Source organism: Neopelma chrysocephalum, unplaced genomic scaffold, assembly GCF_003984885.1.
Source record: "Neopelma chrysocephalum unplaced genomic scaffold, ASM398488v2 Primary Assembly neopelma1_43, whole genome shotgun sequence".
In the NCBI taxonomy this organism is placed as follows: Eukaryota; Metazoa; Chordata; class Aves; order Passeriformes; family Pipridae; genus Neopelma; species Neopelma chrysocephalum.
The window spans coordinates 6,741,550-6,759,398 of NW_020897702.1; the positions used below are offsets into that span (position 1 = coordinate 6,741,550).

A 17,849-nucleotide genomic window follows, 5' to 3' on the forward strand; every position below is an offset into this window, starting at 1 on the left:
GGGAGAAGACCTAGCCAGGGCAGCTGACCCAAACTAACCAAAGGGACATTATATACCATATGAGGTTTGCCTGGCATTAAAAGCTAAAAGGGGAAAGGGGGGCCAGGAGGAAGGCATTTCTTACAATGTTTATCTTCTGGAGGAAGATAGATTAAAATTGTTTAATTACTTTTTGCATAAATTTCTAAATAAACATCAAATTGAACATTCATGAATATATGTTACAAGGGATTGATTCTAACTTTTCAAAAGGAGAGTCCTAAAAAAATCTGTTGAAAGAAAATATGGACAGTTTCTCTACTAGGCTGCCCCTTGGTAACCATGGAAACTGCAGACTTGCCCAGGACATAAAAGAGAACTATATTGCATTGGACACATTTATTTGTTTAGATTTGAAGTTTTACAGCAATGAAAGTTGTATAACACTGCACGGTGGCTCTCTGTCAGGACCATGACCTCCACACTTCAGCAACACTCCTTGGAAATAAGGAACTCTGTAAATCTCTGGTGATCTGGTACAACAACTGCTGCTACTGTTGTCAGGTCTGTGTTCCTGTGAAGCAGAAAATCATTACAGATCAACAAATCAGACTTCTAAGGAAATATTGGAAGATGATGGTATCACCTCTCTCTCTTCCAGCCTTGGCAGGGAAGAGAGATACAGTGAACACAGGAGCTGTGCCAGCAGCATCCTGGCCCCCTAGAGATGCACAAGAGAAGTAGACCTCAAGCACTCATCCCCTCTTTATCAAAATGGTATGTCTCATTCGAGAATTCTTAGCTCATAAAGACAACCCACATCCCCACTGTCTGGAAACACAGAGTCACATCTATGCTATAGGTACTATTATGATACACAGTGATTCTGCTTTGCTTCAAGGTAAAAATGATAGAAAGTGCAGAGTAGTGAAGAACTGGCCAGCTGAAATTCAACATACTAAGAAAACTGTTCCTAAAGAAGGGAAGAAAAGTTAAAAATTAATTTTAATACAGTTTTGTCTGTGACTTATTCACTGCAGTGTTCAGTGATGAGGCAGCTGCACAAATTTTTTTTTTCAAATACCCTCATAGCAAGAAGGGATACTATTTTAATTACCAATTTTGTCCAATGTCATTTGGAAAAAATACTTAAAAGAAGGTCTAATAAGAATTTTGGGTTAAGTGTTATTTATACAAGTACACCCCACTATTAGATTGTTAGCCAATTGCTAACATTCACCCCAAAATCCTGAATGTATTGAGGATTATTGAAATTGAGAGTTAAATTTAATATTTCTTCTTAATTTAACTTAAACAATTTTTGAACATGCTTTGGGGAGAATAATATTTATTCCCTGGGGAATAAATAGGACTGACTGTTGCTGTGCAGGTTTTTAATCAAATATGTGTCCTATGCATTACAGTTCAAACCAAAGCTTTTCTGAATTGGACATGCTGCTGAGTTTACTTTCAAGCATTCTCTACTGCTTTAGGCAACATGTGGCCAGATGAGCTGTGTAGACAACTGAATTTTCAGCTCTGTGGCCAAACAAAGCAACAACAACAACAATAGACAAAATGCCCAAATAAACAAACAAAGAAAAACATAACAAAGAAACCCAACCAAGAAAAAAAATAGTTTAGGAATCAAAGTAAAACTCTTTAGCCTAAAATTCTTGTCTTTAAAGACAGTTTCTAAGTCAGGTTGATTTCAAAACTATAAACTTCATACAAAACAAAATAGGATAGCTAAGATTTTTAAAGTATCTATTTTACCTCTTTATTAACCTGAAAATATTAAAGAAACTACTATTTGTATCATGAGCAGTTTTGGGTATGCTTTGTATATTTGTACAGAATTGTTAGTTGTGTACTTCATAGCATGTTTTCCTGAGATGTTTTGAGGACTTGGTAATATCACAAAAATCTTTACACAGAGCACAAGGCTGTAAGGTATTAGTTCCAAAGCAGCAGATTTGTTTCCTTGGTATGATTCTACACTGAAAGGTTGTTTGGTGATTTCTATGTTGTTTGTTTTTTTTTTTTTCCCATTAAAACCATGAGAATTAATTTGGAAAATAAAATGCTATCCTTTTTCATGAGCAAAGTTACTTTTCTTCCTTTAAAGTCCAGCTTTTCAGAATACAATGTTCCAAAGGGGTGCAGGGAACACCTTTCCACATAGTTTTGTGGCTTCATTTTCCATTTCAACTATTTAAATAGGTTTTCATCTTTTTCATATTTTAAGTGAAAAGATATTTCCTAGCATTAATTATAAAACGCAGATATAAACAGAGAATATGGGTGCAGGCAACTTATTTATGCCTTAAAGAGTTTTGACCTAATCTTTAAAATCTCATTCCACCAATTCTTTCTTGCCTTAAATGTGAGTTTGGCTTGAATATGAATTTGGGCAAAGGTCCAAGGAGAGGAAAGAAAGAGTGAACTTTCTGCTATTATGGAGCGTAAGAGAGACAATTAATAAAATTATCTGGAAAGTTGCCAATACTGTGAGAGATGTATCTATTAATCTTGAATAACTTTGAAAGAAAACAAAATAAATGCAAAATAAATAACAAGATTGTTAAAGAGCAAATTCACACAGAATCTCAATGTGAGAAATAAATTAAAACCATATTTAAATTTCAGATATGACAAATAAATGGAATCTTTCATCACACTGGACAAATAAAATTTTTTTGTTATTAGGGGTCTTTCAGGTAATTTGAGAAAAATAATAAATATATGTTCTAAAAAGCTAAGACAAAAGAGAAATGTTTTGTGAAGATCGTAGAAAGTAATTAAATGCCAACTCCCTTGGCAATTAGCAATATGAAAACTCTGTAAACATGCTCTTAGGATTATGGGATTATTATAATTTACTAGCTCAATGCATTTCTTTGTCTTTACATGCAGGAAAAGCATTTGACAAGGTTGAGTGGTCAGTTTCTAACCAAGTAAATATTTTTAAAGTATTTCAAGGATACAGAAGTGCAAAATGAGTTTTAAAAAGCAGTGGCCTTGACAAGTTTAGAAAGAAATTTACTTTCAAAGAGAAAGTCAAATATTTCAGAATTTCACAGCTGTTTTGAGAGTTATATTTCATTCCATTTCCCATATCAGCTGCTGTCTTCCAAAGCAATCTCTGCAAAAATAAAGCATTCTGTTACAAAATTCTTGATGTGTACAAGGGCCATTTACTATGTGAATACTATTACTTTGAGGATGTACATTACATAAAGTAATTTAAACTGGGATATGTGAGCTGAAACCATATTAAAACTACCAAACATATGGACTGTATTTGTCAGAGGACAGGAACATACCTATAACAGAGCTGCTAGAGAGCTGAACATCAGTAAGCCCCACCATGCCAGGCAGTCAAGTCTTTGTTGGGATGAGCTGTAGGATGGGAACTGTGATGATTCTGACCTTCACTCAGAGTGTAACTTGTTGAATTATTGGTATTAGGGGAAAGTGGGAAAAAATCCTGCTTGAATAATCAATCCTGTCCTCATCAGGCATTAGGAAGCAAAGAAACATTGAATTAAATTCTCTACTGCTTCTCATGAGAGGGAGCGCCCAGGATGCACAGCTTGGGGGTGGGGGAATGTTTAAGGAAAGGGATGTTTAAGGAAACCCTCTAGTGCAGATTAAGTGAATTACATGGGAACACAATGCTGCACACATGAACATGGTGCTGCCCAAATGTTGAAAGGACTTCCACCCACCCTGTTGGCAAACCTAATACAAGGATAGGATTGTGTAAAGGGTTGGATTAGAAAACAGTATCTGTCCTATTTATTCTAACTATGGACTTTACTCCTCTTTATTTTTTAGGTTTTCAAGGAAATTTATGGTAGTAAGAATTTAGTATAGTTTTGTTTTAAAAGTTTCATTAAATTCCCTTATAACAGAGAATATTGGAAGAGAAAAAGAATAGTAAGTCCTAGGTTATTATTATTATGTATTTATTGTTCACTTATTTAAATTTGCAGAACTTGTTACAGATTAAAACAATTTATTTTCACTACACTGGAAGCTGAAGTAGCGTGTGATTCCTCTGAGATTTGGGATTGCTGTTGGTTTGTATATGTCATTCTCTTTGTGAGTGAATGAGAGCATCACATTGTGTTGCTCATAAATATGCCATTGTGATATACAGTAGACTTTGAGTCTCTGAATGCAGCAACACATCCACGACTTTTTCTTAATCATGAACTGAAATTAGACTTGTTCAGCTCATCTCTTAGCATAATAGAGGCATCCTTCCCTCTAATTGCAGCAAAGGTTTCAAAGCATCTCCCTTGCTTAAAAGACTTTATTAGGCTTTTCAAGGTGTATTAAATAGAATAAGGGTTATATCAAGCGATTTTTCACTCTCAGCAAGCCAGCATGGGAGGAACAGTAGATTTATTCAGTGTATTTTTCCATTCAATGTATTTACAGCCTACACATTTGCTTGAGATAAAGCTAAGCCAATTCCTAAAGGCTTTTTGGGGTTTTTTTTAGATGATTTACAGCAGAGACCTCCTGCATAATTTCATATTTTCTCTCTTCATTTCTATGTCTCCAACTCTTCTTATCATTGAAAAATCATCCCCAGGTAGGTGGAACTGGTTCCTCTGAGAACATCTCCAGGTTTTTTGTGTCACTTTAGAGGACACAGGTGCTATGTTTGGGGCAGCAAATTAAACTGCATTGTGCTTGCATTTGCCTTTTGTGTCTTATTCCAGCGCACAGCCGTATTGCCAGGACAGTAGGTATGTGTTTTTCTCTTTATATGAAGAGTGGTTGGGTGAGTTTTTTTCTACTGCCACAGCTGACCATTTCTGCACAGCTGTGCATCTTCAGATATGCCAGCTGATGCGAGGTAGTATGAAAGTCTGTGATTGCACAGTGTAGTGGCTTGAGTACAAAATGAGGTCAAATGCCATCCTAGGTTCTGATGCTAGGGGCTGTAGGCAGACTTAGGTCATGCCTATAATGCTGGAAAAACAGTGGTGATGATTCAGATACATTGGCTATAAAAAAGGCTAAGAATGGGGAGTAATGAGCAGAGAAGTACATGTGTTGCTCCACCTACTACCCTGGTCTAAGGCTTTACTATTTTTCTCTCAATACTAAATGAGAGTATTTGTTAGTGACTTCCAAAAAAACAACAGAGAAAATGGCTATTACCTTGTAACTAACCTTTTTACTCCACTATTTTCTGCTTTTTGCTATTAACTTTCATTACTATTCCAAGTTACACTATATAACAGGTTTCCATTGTATCTCTTTTTAGTGAGGCTTTTGTACGCTGCAAAATTATCATTGCAGTGGTAGACCCATTAAATTTCAGAGTGGATTTTGCCTCCATGGACAAGTTTGCAGAGAAAGTACTGGCTCAGGTTGAACATCAAAAGGGTTGTGGAGGAGAAATTAGATTATCTACAGAGTACATCTACCAGCATTGTTTCAATTGTTTTGGGGTGAGGGAGTCTCCCTGAATGGGGGCAACAGGGCAGGCTGGGATGCATCCGTAGGCAGTCCGGTCATCCCTCTTTGTCTGTATATCTTTTTCTTTGGCCTAGGAGAGGTTCAGAACGGACACAAGGAGAAGCTTCTTTCCCACGAAGACAATTTCACCTAGACACAGGTTTCCTAGAGAAGTTGTGCAGTCTAGGCCTTCAGGGCATTTTCCAGACCTGTCTCTTCCAGCCTAGGTTGTCCTGTGATCCTGCAGAAAGGGAAGAAGTGCTTTTTGCCTGTCAGAATGCTGGAGGAGTTTTAAGTCAAGATTATTCTCCTTGTATGCATGGATACACAGGTAATATAAACACCATTCCTCAAAGAATTGCTTTATAGTGTAAACACCGATTCAACTTACAGTAAAAATCAAATACTGGATGTATTTATGGTGAACTAGGAACACAGCTAAGATTACTCAAAGAAACAGTTTTTCCAGTATTTTCCTTTCACAGTACAATAGGCTGGTATTGCCATGTAATTTCACAGTAAATCTAAGTAATAGTCTTGCTAGCTGGCAGCTTAAGGTCCTGAAAATTTCAGGCTCTGGGTGATGTGTATATTTCTATATTCACAGCTGTAATACTGTAAAGTTCACATTTACACTGAGATAAATGAGCAGCCAAAGTTGCCAGCTTTTGTGCAGCAGAAAGATGTAAAGCTGAGGGTGACTGTAGTGCAATATGAAAGACCCACTAGGTGATGTGGTCTTGTCTTGGTATAGTACTGCTACTTACATCAGTAGGCCAGGTGACTAAGAAAGAATAGAAAGATGGTATGGCCTTGAGACAAGTCCTTCTTCACAATTTTCTCAGAGGGTTCCAAGTCCAGGGCACCCACACAACCAGAAAAAGTCACCTCTGCCCATACTCCTAAATCTTAAGGATAAGAACATACTTAGATATTCTGCTGGATCAGGACTGAATTACCTGTAACACGTTCAGTCTGATCCCACTGGAATCTGAATGAATCTTGTCCCCATCATTTCAAAATTTGTCCTTATCAGCCCATTGTGAGTCTCTACCAACATGGCTATACCAGGAAATAAAGCACATTATGCTCAATAAACTGAAAACTGTCAAGGAAGTTCTTCCTCATCACAGACCTTGAAATGTCAGGCCCAGTAAAGCTCACAAGAGCAATATATTTTAATTATGTGAACACTTTATGTTCTTTTTCACATGAACCATACAAAACCTTTCTGAAATCTAGCTTAATTCCAATGTGTACTTCATCAAGTTTCCTTTTTGTCTGGAAATGTTGCAATAACATGGGCTGAAAAGGCTGGACATTACAACCTCACAAGACGTGGAGAAAAGCGGCACCACTCTGTTACAAGAGAAGCATTACCCACTGTCCTGCATATAATCCTACTGAAACACTTGGGAAACTTGATTATGAGAAGATTGCATTTCGGACGTGTTCCTCCAGGTTTCTTGTGGGAAAATGAAATGATCAGTGGAGTCTTTTCATCTTATATTTGCTCAAGGCAAGACATTAAGAGAAGAAAAAAGTATTTGCATAGATGTATGTATCTGATAAGAATTAAACCTCTATTAATAATTGCTCCTGCACATTGCATTTCCAAACCAAAGATTAAACCCCTTACAGTTTAATCTATATCTAGTGTAGTCTCATATTACCTATTTGCATACCAGCCACAGTACCACAAATCCTGATTTCGTGAGCTGTGAATGTCCTATATTGAAGTCTATGGTTATTGAGAACCCTCAGCATAATAGAGGATCAGGCTGCATAGAGGGTGCATTATAATGTAACTCCTCTATGCTTACTTCTTTGTTGTTCTGCTAATAGAAAGATTTTTTTCTTCATTTCTTACCAGTTATTTGCTGGATCCAGTTTTGCCTCTTTAGACTGTGAGCAAAATTCTTTGCTGAGGCAGGTGGGTACCTCTGCTTTCATTGATGCTGGTGCACCAGCAAATCATTGACCCCAACCTCAGGAATAACAGTAATTCCATTATATGAATAGGCTGTATTGTTTTTCCCCCAAATATGTGAATAAGGAACTGAGAAACACCTGCATTATTTCTATGACTTGTGGCACACTGTTTCTGTTCCTGCTGAAGTGGTTGCTGTGGTGTTTCACGAAAGAGGTTGCTAAAAGGAGCAAGCAGGCAGGGTGAAACGATGACCCTGGTATGGGGCAGGCCACCAAGAGCAGCCAGGTACAGACTTGGCACGGGAAAACCCCAAGCTGGGTGCTGGTGGCACACTGAAAAGAAGTAGAAGTGAACTGAAAGACTGGAGTTTCCTTACAGCCCTAGCAAATGCTGTTGGGCCATTTTTACCCCAGGAGATTATGTTGTGGACAGGTACAGACTCCATTCTGCCAGGTACAGCTGCATTAATGGCAAAAATAAGAAGAAACTCAGATTTGTTTCTGTGCAGCTTGTTTGCTGTCTTGAGAGTCCAACATGTAAGACACCTTGTAACCAAAAGACAAACAAAAATATTATCTTGGGAGCTTATGAGTAGATGCCTGGTCGTACAGGATGAGACAGAAGGGGAACACCTGGTTGTCCTGCATCAGTCTCTCAACATAGCAACACAAGGAGACAGTTCTCTTTCCTTTATTTTGGCCATGCCAAGTGAAATTCAACTAGTCAGATAGACCTCAGAAACTCAGACAAGGACAGGGAGTAGTAACAGATGTCTAATAACAGCAAAATGACTCCTCTGTAGCACAATTAATTGTTTTGCTCCCGGTATTTCTCCTGAAAGTGCTTACAAACCCATGCTATTCAATGTCCTGCTTTCATTTTTAAATACTGGGATTATAGCTTGTGGTAAACCACTTGGAATAATACCTGATATCTTTACTTCTTGCTAACATCTAAAAGATAACATTTGTCTAATAATGTGTTAATATATTTGAAGAATCCATTTTTTAAAAATAAAATTCATATTTCAAGTTTTACATAACCTTTCTTTTCTTGGAAATTTAAGAGATGAATTAAAGTACTTTCAATTCACTATTGCTGTAAAGTGGTTGATTTGATAATGTCAGATAGTATTTAAATCCTCTTCTCTATTCAGTCAGTGCCAGTCTTATTTTAAGCAGCCCAGTGGCATCCTTTGCTTTTTCTGGAATAATTATGCAGACTGTAAATGCAAGGACACACTATTATTATTGCTTCTTTGTTCATTGAATGAAAAGTTATTTCTGTTTGGTCTATTAGTCTTCAAGTTTCTAATAATCATTCAATGTGATCTCATCTTTTCTGATCCTCAGTGATTCTGGTTCAGTCATGGTCTCTGCACTCTCAGAATGTGATTTAAATCAAGTTAGAGAAATTCCAGACTAACCAATTGGTTTACATGAACCCTTTCTTTTACAGTCCAACAATAGCAAGACCGGATGAGATAGCTGTATATAAGGTTGATCACACTAAAGTCTCCTAACCGAGAGTCGGTCCCCTTGTCTTTGGATAGAGATTAATTAAAGGATCTTTTCAAGTAGTCTTTCAGGCTTTTCCCAGTGGCCTGAGGAGTCCAAAATGGTAGGTTCTCATAATAAATTATTCACTTTTTCCCCCAGTATAATATCATCACAACCATTTACAGACTAAGTTTTACTTAGGATACCTTAAAATGCTCTTAGAAAACAAATGGGTTTCCGGAATTTTGCCAGGGCTTGTATTGAATCCTCCCTTGAGGTTTCCTTGGTTAGCCCATTGCTCAACAACACTGAAAACATCAAGTGGTAAGTTCATAATTACTGGTAGTGGAAGCATAGAGGAGGAAACAAGGATGATCAAAGTTATGAAGAAGCTTCTATGTCAGTCATGGCTAGGCTTCGCGAACGAAGATTTGGGAAGGGCTCTACCCATTTTTCATGCAAGCGCGTTGGTGGCTAAAAAGGCCAATACGAGAAAGGCAAGTCCGGTTGCAAAAGACACAGCAGAAAGACTCCTTAGATGGTATATTCTGCAAGGTTCGATTCTTTCTGCGTTGTCTTTTCTCCTCAAGAGTGATCCTGCGTGCCTTCTCAAAAGCATCAGCAGCGTTATAAATGGTCTGTCTCCAGGCCTCCCGATTAGAGGCCAGAGTGGACCAGTTATGGTGATCAATATGCCCGAGGCTGAGTTGTTGCTTCAGGGAGTCCTTGTATCTTTTCTTTGGAGCTCCTCTCTTGCGGCAGCCAGTGGCAAGTTCACCATAGAGCAGGATCTTAGGGAGGCGGTGGTCCTTCATCCTAGAGATGTGCCCTGCCCAACGCAGTTGCGTTCTCAGGAGCATGGCCTCAATACTCGTAATTGCTGCCTGTTCGAGAACAGATGTATTGGTCACATAGTCTGACCAATGGATGTTAAGGATTGTACGGAGGCAGCGTTGATGGAAGCGTTCTAGGAGACGCAGGTGGTGGCGGTAGATGACCCATGATTCGGAACCATATAAAAGAGTAGACAGCACTATGGCTCTGTAAACACTGATCTTGGTGCTTTTCTTCAAGTGTTTATTACGCCAAACTCGTTTATGGAGTTTTCCAAAAGCACTGTAATAATAATAAATAATAATGGCCCATCTTCGCGAACGAAGATTTGGGGAAAGGTCTTTTTACCTTTCCAGCCTGCGCAATGGATTTTTTAGGTGAGACACAGCATGCGCTGAACTGAGCCCACCCTTTAATCCTAAGGTTCAGCTGCCGGGGCCAAGCAAGCTTGGACAATGGCAGTGAGGTCCTCAGGACGTAGGTTTGTTTAGAGTGTCCTTCTCATAGATGGATGGCCACACAGGGCTAACGACCTCCATCAGGCCAGGAGACCGGGGACTAGAACCCGTGGTCGCAGCAGTGAAAGTCCTGCACGCTAACCACTAGGCCACCAGGGGTCTCAAAATGTAAATGAACCACGATCACACACACCAGGATTAGAACCTGCTACCTTGGGGCTACAAGCTGTTCCAGTAACCTCTCTGCTATTGTTCCGAGTCACAAATAATGGCCAGTCTTCGCGAACGAAGATCTGGGGAAAGGTCTTTTACCTTTCCAGCCTGCGCAATGGATTTTTTTAGGTGAGACACAGCCTGCGCTGAACTGAGCCCACCCTTTAATCCTAAGGTTCATCTGCCGGGGCCAAGCACGCTTGGACAATGGCAGTGAGGTCCTCAGGACGTAGGTTTGTTTAGAGTGACCTTCTCATAGATGGATGGCCTCACAGGGCTAACGGGTTCCATCTGCCCGGGAGACCGAGGAATCGAACCCGGGTTGCAGCAGTGAGAGTCCTGCATGCTAACCACTAGGCCACCAGGGGTCTCCCAAAAGCACTGTATGCCTTCGCTAACCTATTGTCTATCTCCCCATCAATCTTACCATCTGAGGAGATGAGGCTGCCTAGGTAATTAAACTGTTGGACTGAATTGAGTTCTGACTGGCCGATGGTGATGTGGGGACGGTGGGGGACTTCCTGAGGTGCAGGCTGATGGAGAACTTCTGTCTTCTTTAAGCTGACTTCCAGCCCAAAGAGCTCAGCAGCCTCTGCAAAGCAGGATGTTAAACGCTGCAGAGCTGCTTCTGTGTGGGCAACAAGGGCGGCGTCATCAGCATAGAGCAGCTCCCGGACAAGATGGTTTAGGGTCTTAGTATGGGCCTTCAGTCGCCTTAGGTCGAATAGGCTTCCATCAGTACGATATCGAATGTAGATACCGTCCTGATCATCGAGGTCTGCCGAGGCCCTTTGAAGCATCATACTGAAAAAGACTGTGAATAGGGTAGGAGCGAGAACGCAGCCTTGTTTCACACCGTTCTTTATTAGAAAGGGCTCAGAAAGTGTGTTGCCATATCTGACTTGGCCGTGCTGATCCTCATGAAGTGAGATGATCATTTTAAGGAACTTGGGGGGACAACCTAAACGTTCCAAAATCTGCCAAAGACCTTTTCTGCTCACAGTATCGAAAGCCTTGGTGAGGTCGACAAAGGTTACATAGAGACCTTTGTTCTGTTCCCTACACTTCTCTTGCAGTTGTCTGAGAACAAATATCATGTCTGTGGTGCTCCTGTTGGCTCTGAAGCCACACTGACTTTCAGGTAGAATTTCTTCTGCTATAGCGGGTATTAGTCTGTTCAGGAGTATTCTTGCCAAGATTTTGCCAGCAATGGAGAGCAGAGTAATACCACGGTAATTTGAACAGTCTGATTTAGTACCTTTCTTCTTATACAAGGTGATGATGACTGCATCACGAAGGTCTGAAGGTAGTTCGCCTAGTTCCCAACAGCGCACCACAAGCTCATGAAATTTAGCATGGAGTGCAAGGCCCCCATGTTTCCAGACTTCAGGTGGGATTCCATCAACCCCAGCTGCCTTGCCGATTTTCACCTGCTGTATGGCCTTGAGGGTTTCTCCTAGAGTGGGGGCAGTATCCAATTCGTATTTCACCGGTTGTTGTGTGATGGACTGAATTGCTGAGTCTTGGACTACACGGTTGGTACTGAAAAGAGTCTGAAAGTGTTCAGACCATCTATTCAGAATGGAGGTTTGATCTGTCAGAAGCGTTTGACCATCTGCACTGAGTAGTGGGCTTTGGACTTGGTATGTAGGCCCGTATGCTGTTTTCAGGGCCTCATAGAATCCTTTGTGATCCCCTGTATCTGCACATAGTTGAGTTTTTGCAGCTAGATCGGTCCACCATTTGTTCTGGATGTCACGGAGTTTCTGTTGGAGCTTGCTGCAAGCAAGACGAAAGGCTGTTTTTCTAGCGTGACAGGAAGGCAGTGCAAGGTGTGCTTGGTGGGCGGTTCTCTTCTTCCTCAACAATTCCTGGATTTCTTGATTATTTTCATCAAACCAGTCCTTGTTCTTCTTGAGGGAGAACCCTAAGGATTCTTCAGAGGATTGCAGGATGCTACTTTTAATATGCTGCCAAATTTTTTCGGGAGAGGAAACTGCAGAATCTGTGGAATGGTTATCAAGCTTAGTTTGAAGGTTTGCCTGGAATCTTTCTCTTACTGTGGCTGATTGGAGATCGTTAACTTGGAGTCTTCTCCTTGGGATACTGCCCCTCTTGGGTTTGAATTTGAGATAAAGGTTGAGTTTACAGCGCACAAGCCGATGGTCTGTTTGACATTCTGCGCTGGGCATCACGCGGGTATGGAGGACATCGCGGACATCTCTCCGTCGCACCAAGACATAATCAATGAGGTGCCAATGCTTAGACCTGGGGTGCATCCAGGTTGTCTTCAGACTATTTTTCTGCTGAAAGATAGTATTGGTGATGGTGAACTGTTGCTCCGCACAGAATTCTAGCAGAAGTCGACCATTATCGTTGCAGTTTCCAACACCATGCTTGCCTAATACTCCTTTCCAGGCTTCAAAATTCTTACCTACTCTGGCGTTGAAATCACCAAGGATAATGATCTTATCATCTGCGGGCACCTTTTGGGTAAGACAGCGCAGGTCAGTGTAAAATTTATCTTTTTCAGCAGGGTCAGCTTGGAGAGTTGGGGCATATATGCTGAAGATGACAACGTGTTGGTTGTTGTTTAATGGAAGGCGTAGGGAGATAATGCGGTCAGAGTGACCTGTCGGCAGATTTTCGAGTTTAGGGACGATGGAGTTTTTGATCATGAAGCCGACACCTGAGAGATGTTTTTCGGTTCTGGGCTTACCTGACCAGAAGAGTGTGTAACCGGCACCATGTTCTCTGAGGCTGCCTTCCTCGTGAAGGCGAACTTCACTGAGAGCAGCAATGTCGATGTTGAGACGACCCAGTTCATGGGCAATTAGGGCAGAACGTCGCTCAGGACGTCCACTATTGGCAGAATCGAGCATGGTTCTGATGTTCCAACATGCTAGAGTTAATTTGAGTACACCTTTGGAGGCAGGTGCATGCCTTTGTCTTTTGCTCTTTGTGCGACCGCATTGGAAGAAGATCCCCGTCGGTCTGCGGTTAACCAACCGGGTGAAGGTGGAGATGAGCTTTGTTTAGGCCACCTTTTCTAGGCCCCTCTCCGAGTGGAGCAAGCAGTGCTGTCCTTGAAAAGGCTGCTTGGTCGTTCAGGGTGCTGCCCCAAGAGACTCTCATCTCCGTCAGTCTCAAATGACCAATATCCTGAACCGCCTGTGTGCAGGGTTGAGTCTGCGGCTCCCAGTGCATCTTTCACCTACCGTTTCGACCCTCGCCCGTCGCTACAGGACTTTTTGCATGTGGGTAAAGCCTTCAAGCCTGCGCAATGGATTTTTTAGGTGAGATGCAGTATGCGCGGAACTGAACCCACCCTTTAATCCTGAGGTTCATCTGCCAGGGCCGAGCAAGCTTGGACGGTGGCAGCGAGGTCCTCAGGACGTAGGTTTGATTAGAGTGACCTTCTCTGAGATGGATGGCCTTCCAGGGCTAAGCGAGCTCCATCTGCCCGGGTTTGGGATGAGAGTTGTCCTTCTCCTAGGATGACTGCCAGAAGGCTAATGAGCTCATCCTGCCCAGGGATGTAGTTTATCTGGTCCTATGGTTTTGACCTGTCTGGCATGGGCGACCCTACCGAAGGCATGAACCCTCGCCAGCATAGCTCGCAACCACACAGGGGTACATAGGCTACGTTCCTGTTAGAACGATTTGGGGGGCTGCTGCAGGCGCTGTGCAGGACGCCGCGCCGGCCCGGGGGCTTCGCGCCGCGCGCACGGAGCGCGCGTGGTTTTGGACCCCAGGCAAGGCCGCGGCAGGAGAAAGGAGAGAAAGCAGGAGCCTTGCCAGCGAGCACTGCACCCCCGTGGAAGATGAGAGCACAGCTTCGGAGCACACAGAGGTTTGCCGTTCCAGGTTTGGGGGGGGAGGGAGAGGGGGAGGGGGACGGAGCAGAGGGATGGGTGTTGAGCTGGCCATGGGGGTCCTTCGACTGGCGGGTGGGAGAGCAGGGCTGTCCCGTATGAAACATCACATCACATGTGAGCAGTGCACCTGGAATTTGTGGTAACACAGTGGGGGAAGGATAAGGTCTGGGTGGACAGAGGGTTCTTTTGATTGATGGGGGTCCCGGCCAGGCTGGGGCCTTGTAAGGTACCTCAGCCTTGGACAGGTACGGGGGCCAGAACGGTTGGTCGGTTTGTTTGTTTGTTTGTCTATTTATTTCTTTCGTTTTGGCTCTCCTGCGGCTACTGCCCAGGTTTGGCATGTTCTGGATATATTTGCTTTGCTCTGTTACAACCTGAGAAGCTTCTATAGAGGAAACAATACAGACAAAGACTCTGCAGCTTGGAAAAAGGTCAGCCAAGGAAAAATACAGTATAGTTCTATAAAATCATAAGTGTCGAAGATGAGATAAATAGAGAAAAAATATTTGTTGTGCTTTTGAAGAAAAACAAAATGAAATCAGAAGGTGAATATTTCAAGATAGATAGAAATGCTTGTTCACACAGCAATGGCAAAGCCGTGAAATCCCTCTGTTCAAGAGAGAGTGGAACACAACTTGCAGAGGTTTACACCGAGTAAAAAAAAAGTAAGACAAATGCACAGCAGAAGAAGTTACACAGGACTATTAAATAAAAACAACAATAAAATATGTCAAACCTTTGGCTCAGGAAATCTCCAATCCATTACTTTCGGATGTGAGAAGAATATGTACAAGAGATATCACTGTTTGTTTGTCCTCTTTTTTTCTCTTTCCTAGGCATTCACCATTAGTCATTGCCAGGGACAAGAAACTGGGCTAGAGGAATATTTAGTCTTACTCAGTAGACCTTCTTTTTGTGTTACTCCTTTACAAGTTTCAAATTGATTTAGCAAGTTTGCTATTTCTAGAATTTTCTTCTTATTTCTTAGAGGAATGATGTATAGAATTTTCTTCATAAAAATCTACAAAAGCGGCATATTGTAAATAACCCTTACCAGTTGGTTTTGTATATAAAATAAGAGATAGTTCCCAAGTTGTTTTAAGCTTGAGAGTCAATAACTTGCAAATTTAATTTCCTTTTTCAGAAAATGTTTTGTATGCCTAAGGGTTTTTCTAATGGTTTCTGTCATCATATGCTGTTTCCCTCTAGTATTAGTGATTTCTCAGTATACTGTTTTGCATCAGTATTCTTGTGAACTACTTAGACATTTTATCTTTTGTCCTAGTTTTAACTTTTCTTCAGCTCTGTTTATCAGCTGACTGTCAAAGACTGTTTTATGACATGCTTTAGAAGATCTTTCTCTTCTTTCTTTTCTTCTTATGATTCATTTGAAAGCAATGTCATCTAGTTTTGCATGTCAATCTCAATCCTAGAGAAGATTGAGTTTCTTAAACATGTGATCTCACTTCCACTGCAATGTGATCCAACCACGCTAAAATAGCAGAATCTTTACCACTTCATTAACAAATTTGGTTAGTTTGGCATAAATGTGTAGTGTGAATAAGTTACACAGTCTTATTCCTCTAGGAGAAACAACTGATTGAACTGTGAAAATAAAAAGGCTAAATATGTCATTATCTATATATTTTTATTTCCCATCTTTTTATAATAAAATAATATACAACTGAAGACCTTCTATAGACATAATTTTCTTTTCCAGAGTATTGCAACAATTCAAGGAAACACACAATGTAAGAGTTTCTTTTCAATTTGCAATGTACTTCATTGTTACCAATAACTGAAAAAGTCCCTACTAATGCAACCAATTATATCTTCTTTTTCTTAAACATATATTTGCTTTCAAAAATATAAATTTGTCAGTGTTTCTTCTTATTTTTTCTAAAGCAATAAATGTCTGCTAAAAAGGGCTATCTTTCACACCGCTTGAAAAATTGTAAAATAATTTAAGTAAGGATATTTTAGTGTTTCCAGTGTTTCCTTCCCTTTAATAGTGCTAATTAGAAGCTGTTCATTTAAAAGAAAGAGATACATTCAATAATTTATCAAAAATCCTGGAAAGCCTTTGGATATTCGATAGGGTTAGGCCTTATTGGCAAAGGATTTGTTGGATTTTTGGTAGGTTTTTTTTGTTTGGTTTTTTTTGTTTGTTTGTGATTGTGTGTGCATACGAATCTATGGAATATGCCTGAATATGGCTTGGCTTTAAACTTGGAATACTTATTGCTCAGCTCCTCACTTCCCAACTCCTTCATCTCTGCAGCCACTTCAGGTTAGAAAAAAAAAAATCTAAAGAATCTCTAAATGGCTAAAGATTACTGAACTATACCTTTTAGTCAATATGCCTGGATGTGTGAACTAACCCTTTTGAAGTATGGAAGAGGTACCTTTCCCACCTATGTTGTTACCTGTGTTAGGGACAAATTACCTCCAAGTTGTGCTGGGCCCTTTGTCCTCTGTCTTTGCTTACCAGAAGGCACTCTGGTTCTTTATTTCTAGCCTATATTTTCTCTGTTTTAACACACACAGACTTGTTTAAACAAGCTGCAAGCTTGTATGAAGTCACAATTAGTATGCGATCAGTAGAGTTTGTCTGTCACTCAAAACATGCAAGATTTTGGGCAGAGCAAACACAGTTATTGCAGCACTACCATTCCACTACTAAATCAAAATTCCTACAGGTTTCTTCACAGCTTGACTCTAATTTTCATTCAAGTGTTTGACACGTGACATGACATTGATCATGCCAATCTCACTCTGTCTAGACACTGAGTGTTTAACATAAGTGGGCTGTCTCAGTCCTCTTCATGGGAGATATCTCCTCAGGATGATTCATCCCAACTGTGTTATTGTATTGGGTCTGACTGAGCTGGAGTTCATTTGTCCACAGGAGCCCTCACAGTACTGTGCTTTACATTGGCAGCTAGAAGGGTGTTGATAACACACTGGTGTTTTGGCTACTGCTGAGCACAGCATCAGCACTGTAACATTCCTTCCTCAATCAAGGGCAAGATCCTGGGAGGGGACCCAAGTAGGCCAGTTGACCCAAACTAACCAAAGGGACATTCCATACCATATGATGTCAGCTCAGATATAAAAGCGAAGGAAAGGAGCAGGAAGGCAGGCATTCATTGCCTCCAATGGCTGCCTGCTGAGAAACTGTTATGTGTGCTGAAGCCCTGCTTCTCGGAAGTGGTCGATGATTGCTGCTCATGGGAAGTAGAGACTAAACTGTGTTATCTTTCACTTTGCTTTGCCTTATCCCAACCCACAAGCTGTTTTCCACCTTACTCGCTCCCCTATCTGGCTGGGAAGGGGAGCGATAGAGTGGCTGGGTGGGCACCTGGCATCCAGCTAAGGTCAACCCACCACAGTTACGTATTAGCTTAAAAGACTGTGAATTTCTTCTGTCATCTCACTGTCCTTTGAAACAGAGAAACACTTGAAAAAACTACAGGTGACAAAACAAGGCTTTATATTGCCCCATATTAGTGACCCTGATCAGAAGACTATTACACATGGAAAAGTTAGAGATGCACACAGCAGTTAATCTTCA

At 41.1% G+C, this 17,849-nt stretch overlaps 1 long non-coding RNA gene across 1 annotated transcript in view; it reads right to left on the reverse strand.

Annotated features, from left to right (window-relative positions):
• Positions 1-434: 434 nt before the first annotated feature.
• LOC113964963 overlaps positions 435-17,849 on the reverse strand; it is a 31,766-nt gene continuing 14,351 nt past the window's right edge. Inside the window, exons 2-3 of the long non-coding RNA XR_003533363.1 lie at positions 6,228-6,368; positions 435-553 (exon numbers count right to left, since the gene is read on the reverse strand). This is a non-coding gene — a long non-coding RNA (uncharacterized LOC113964963). The remainder of the gene's footprint in view (positions 554-6,227; positions 6,369-17,849) is intronic.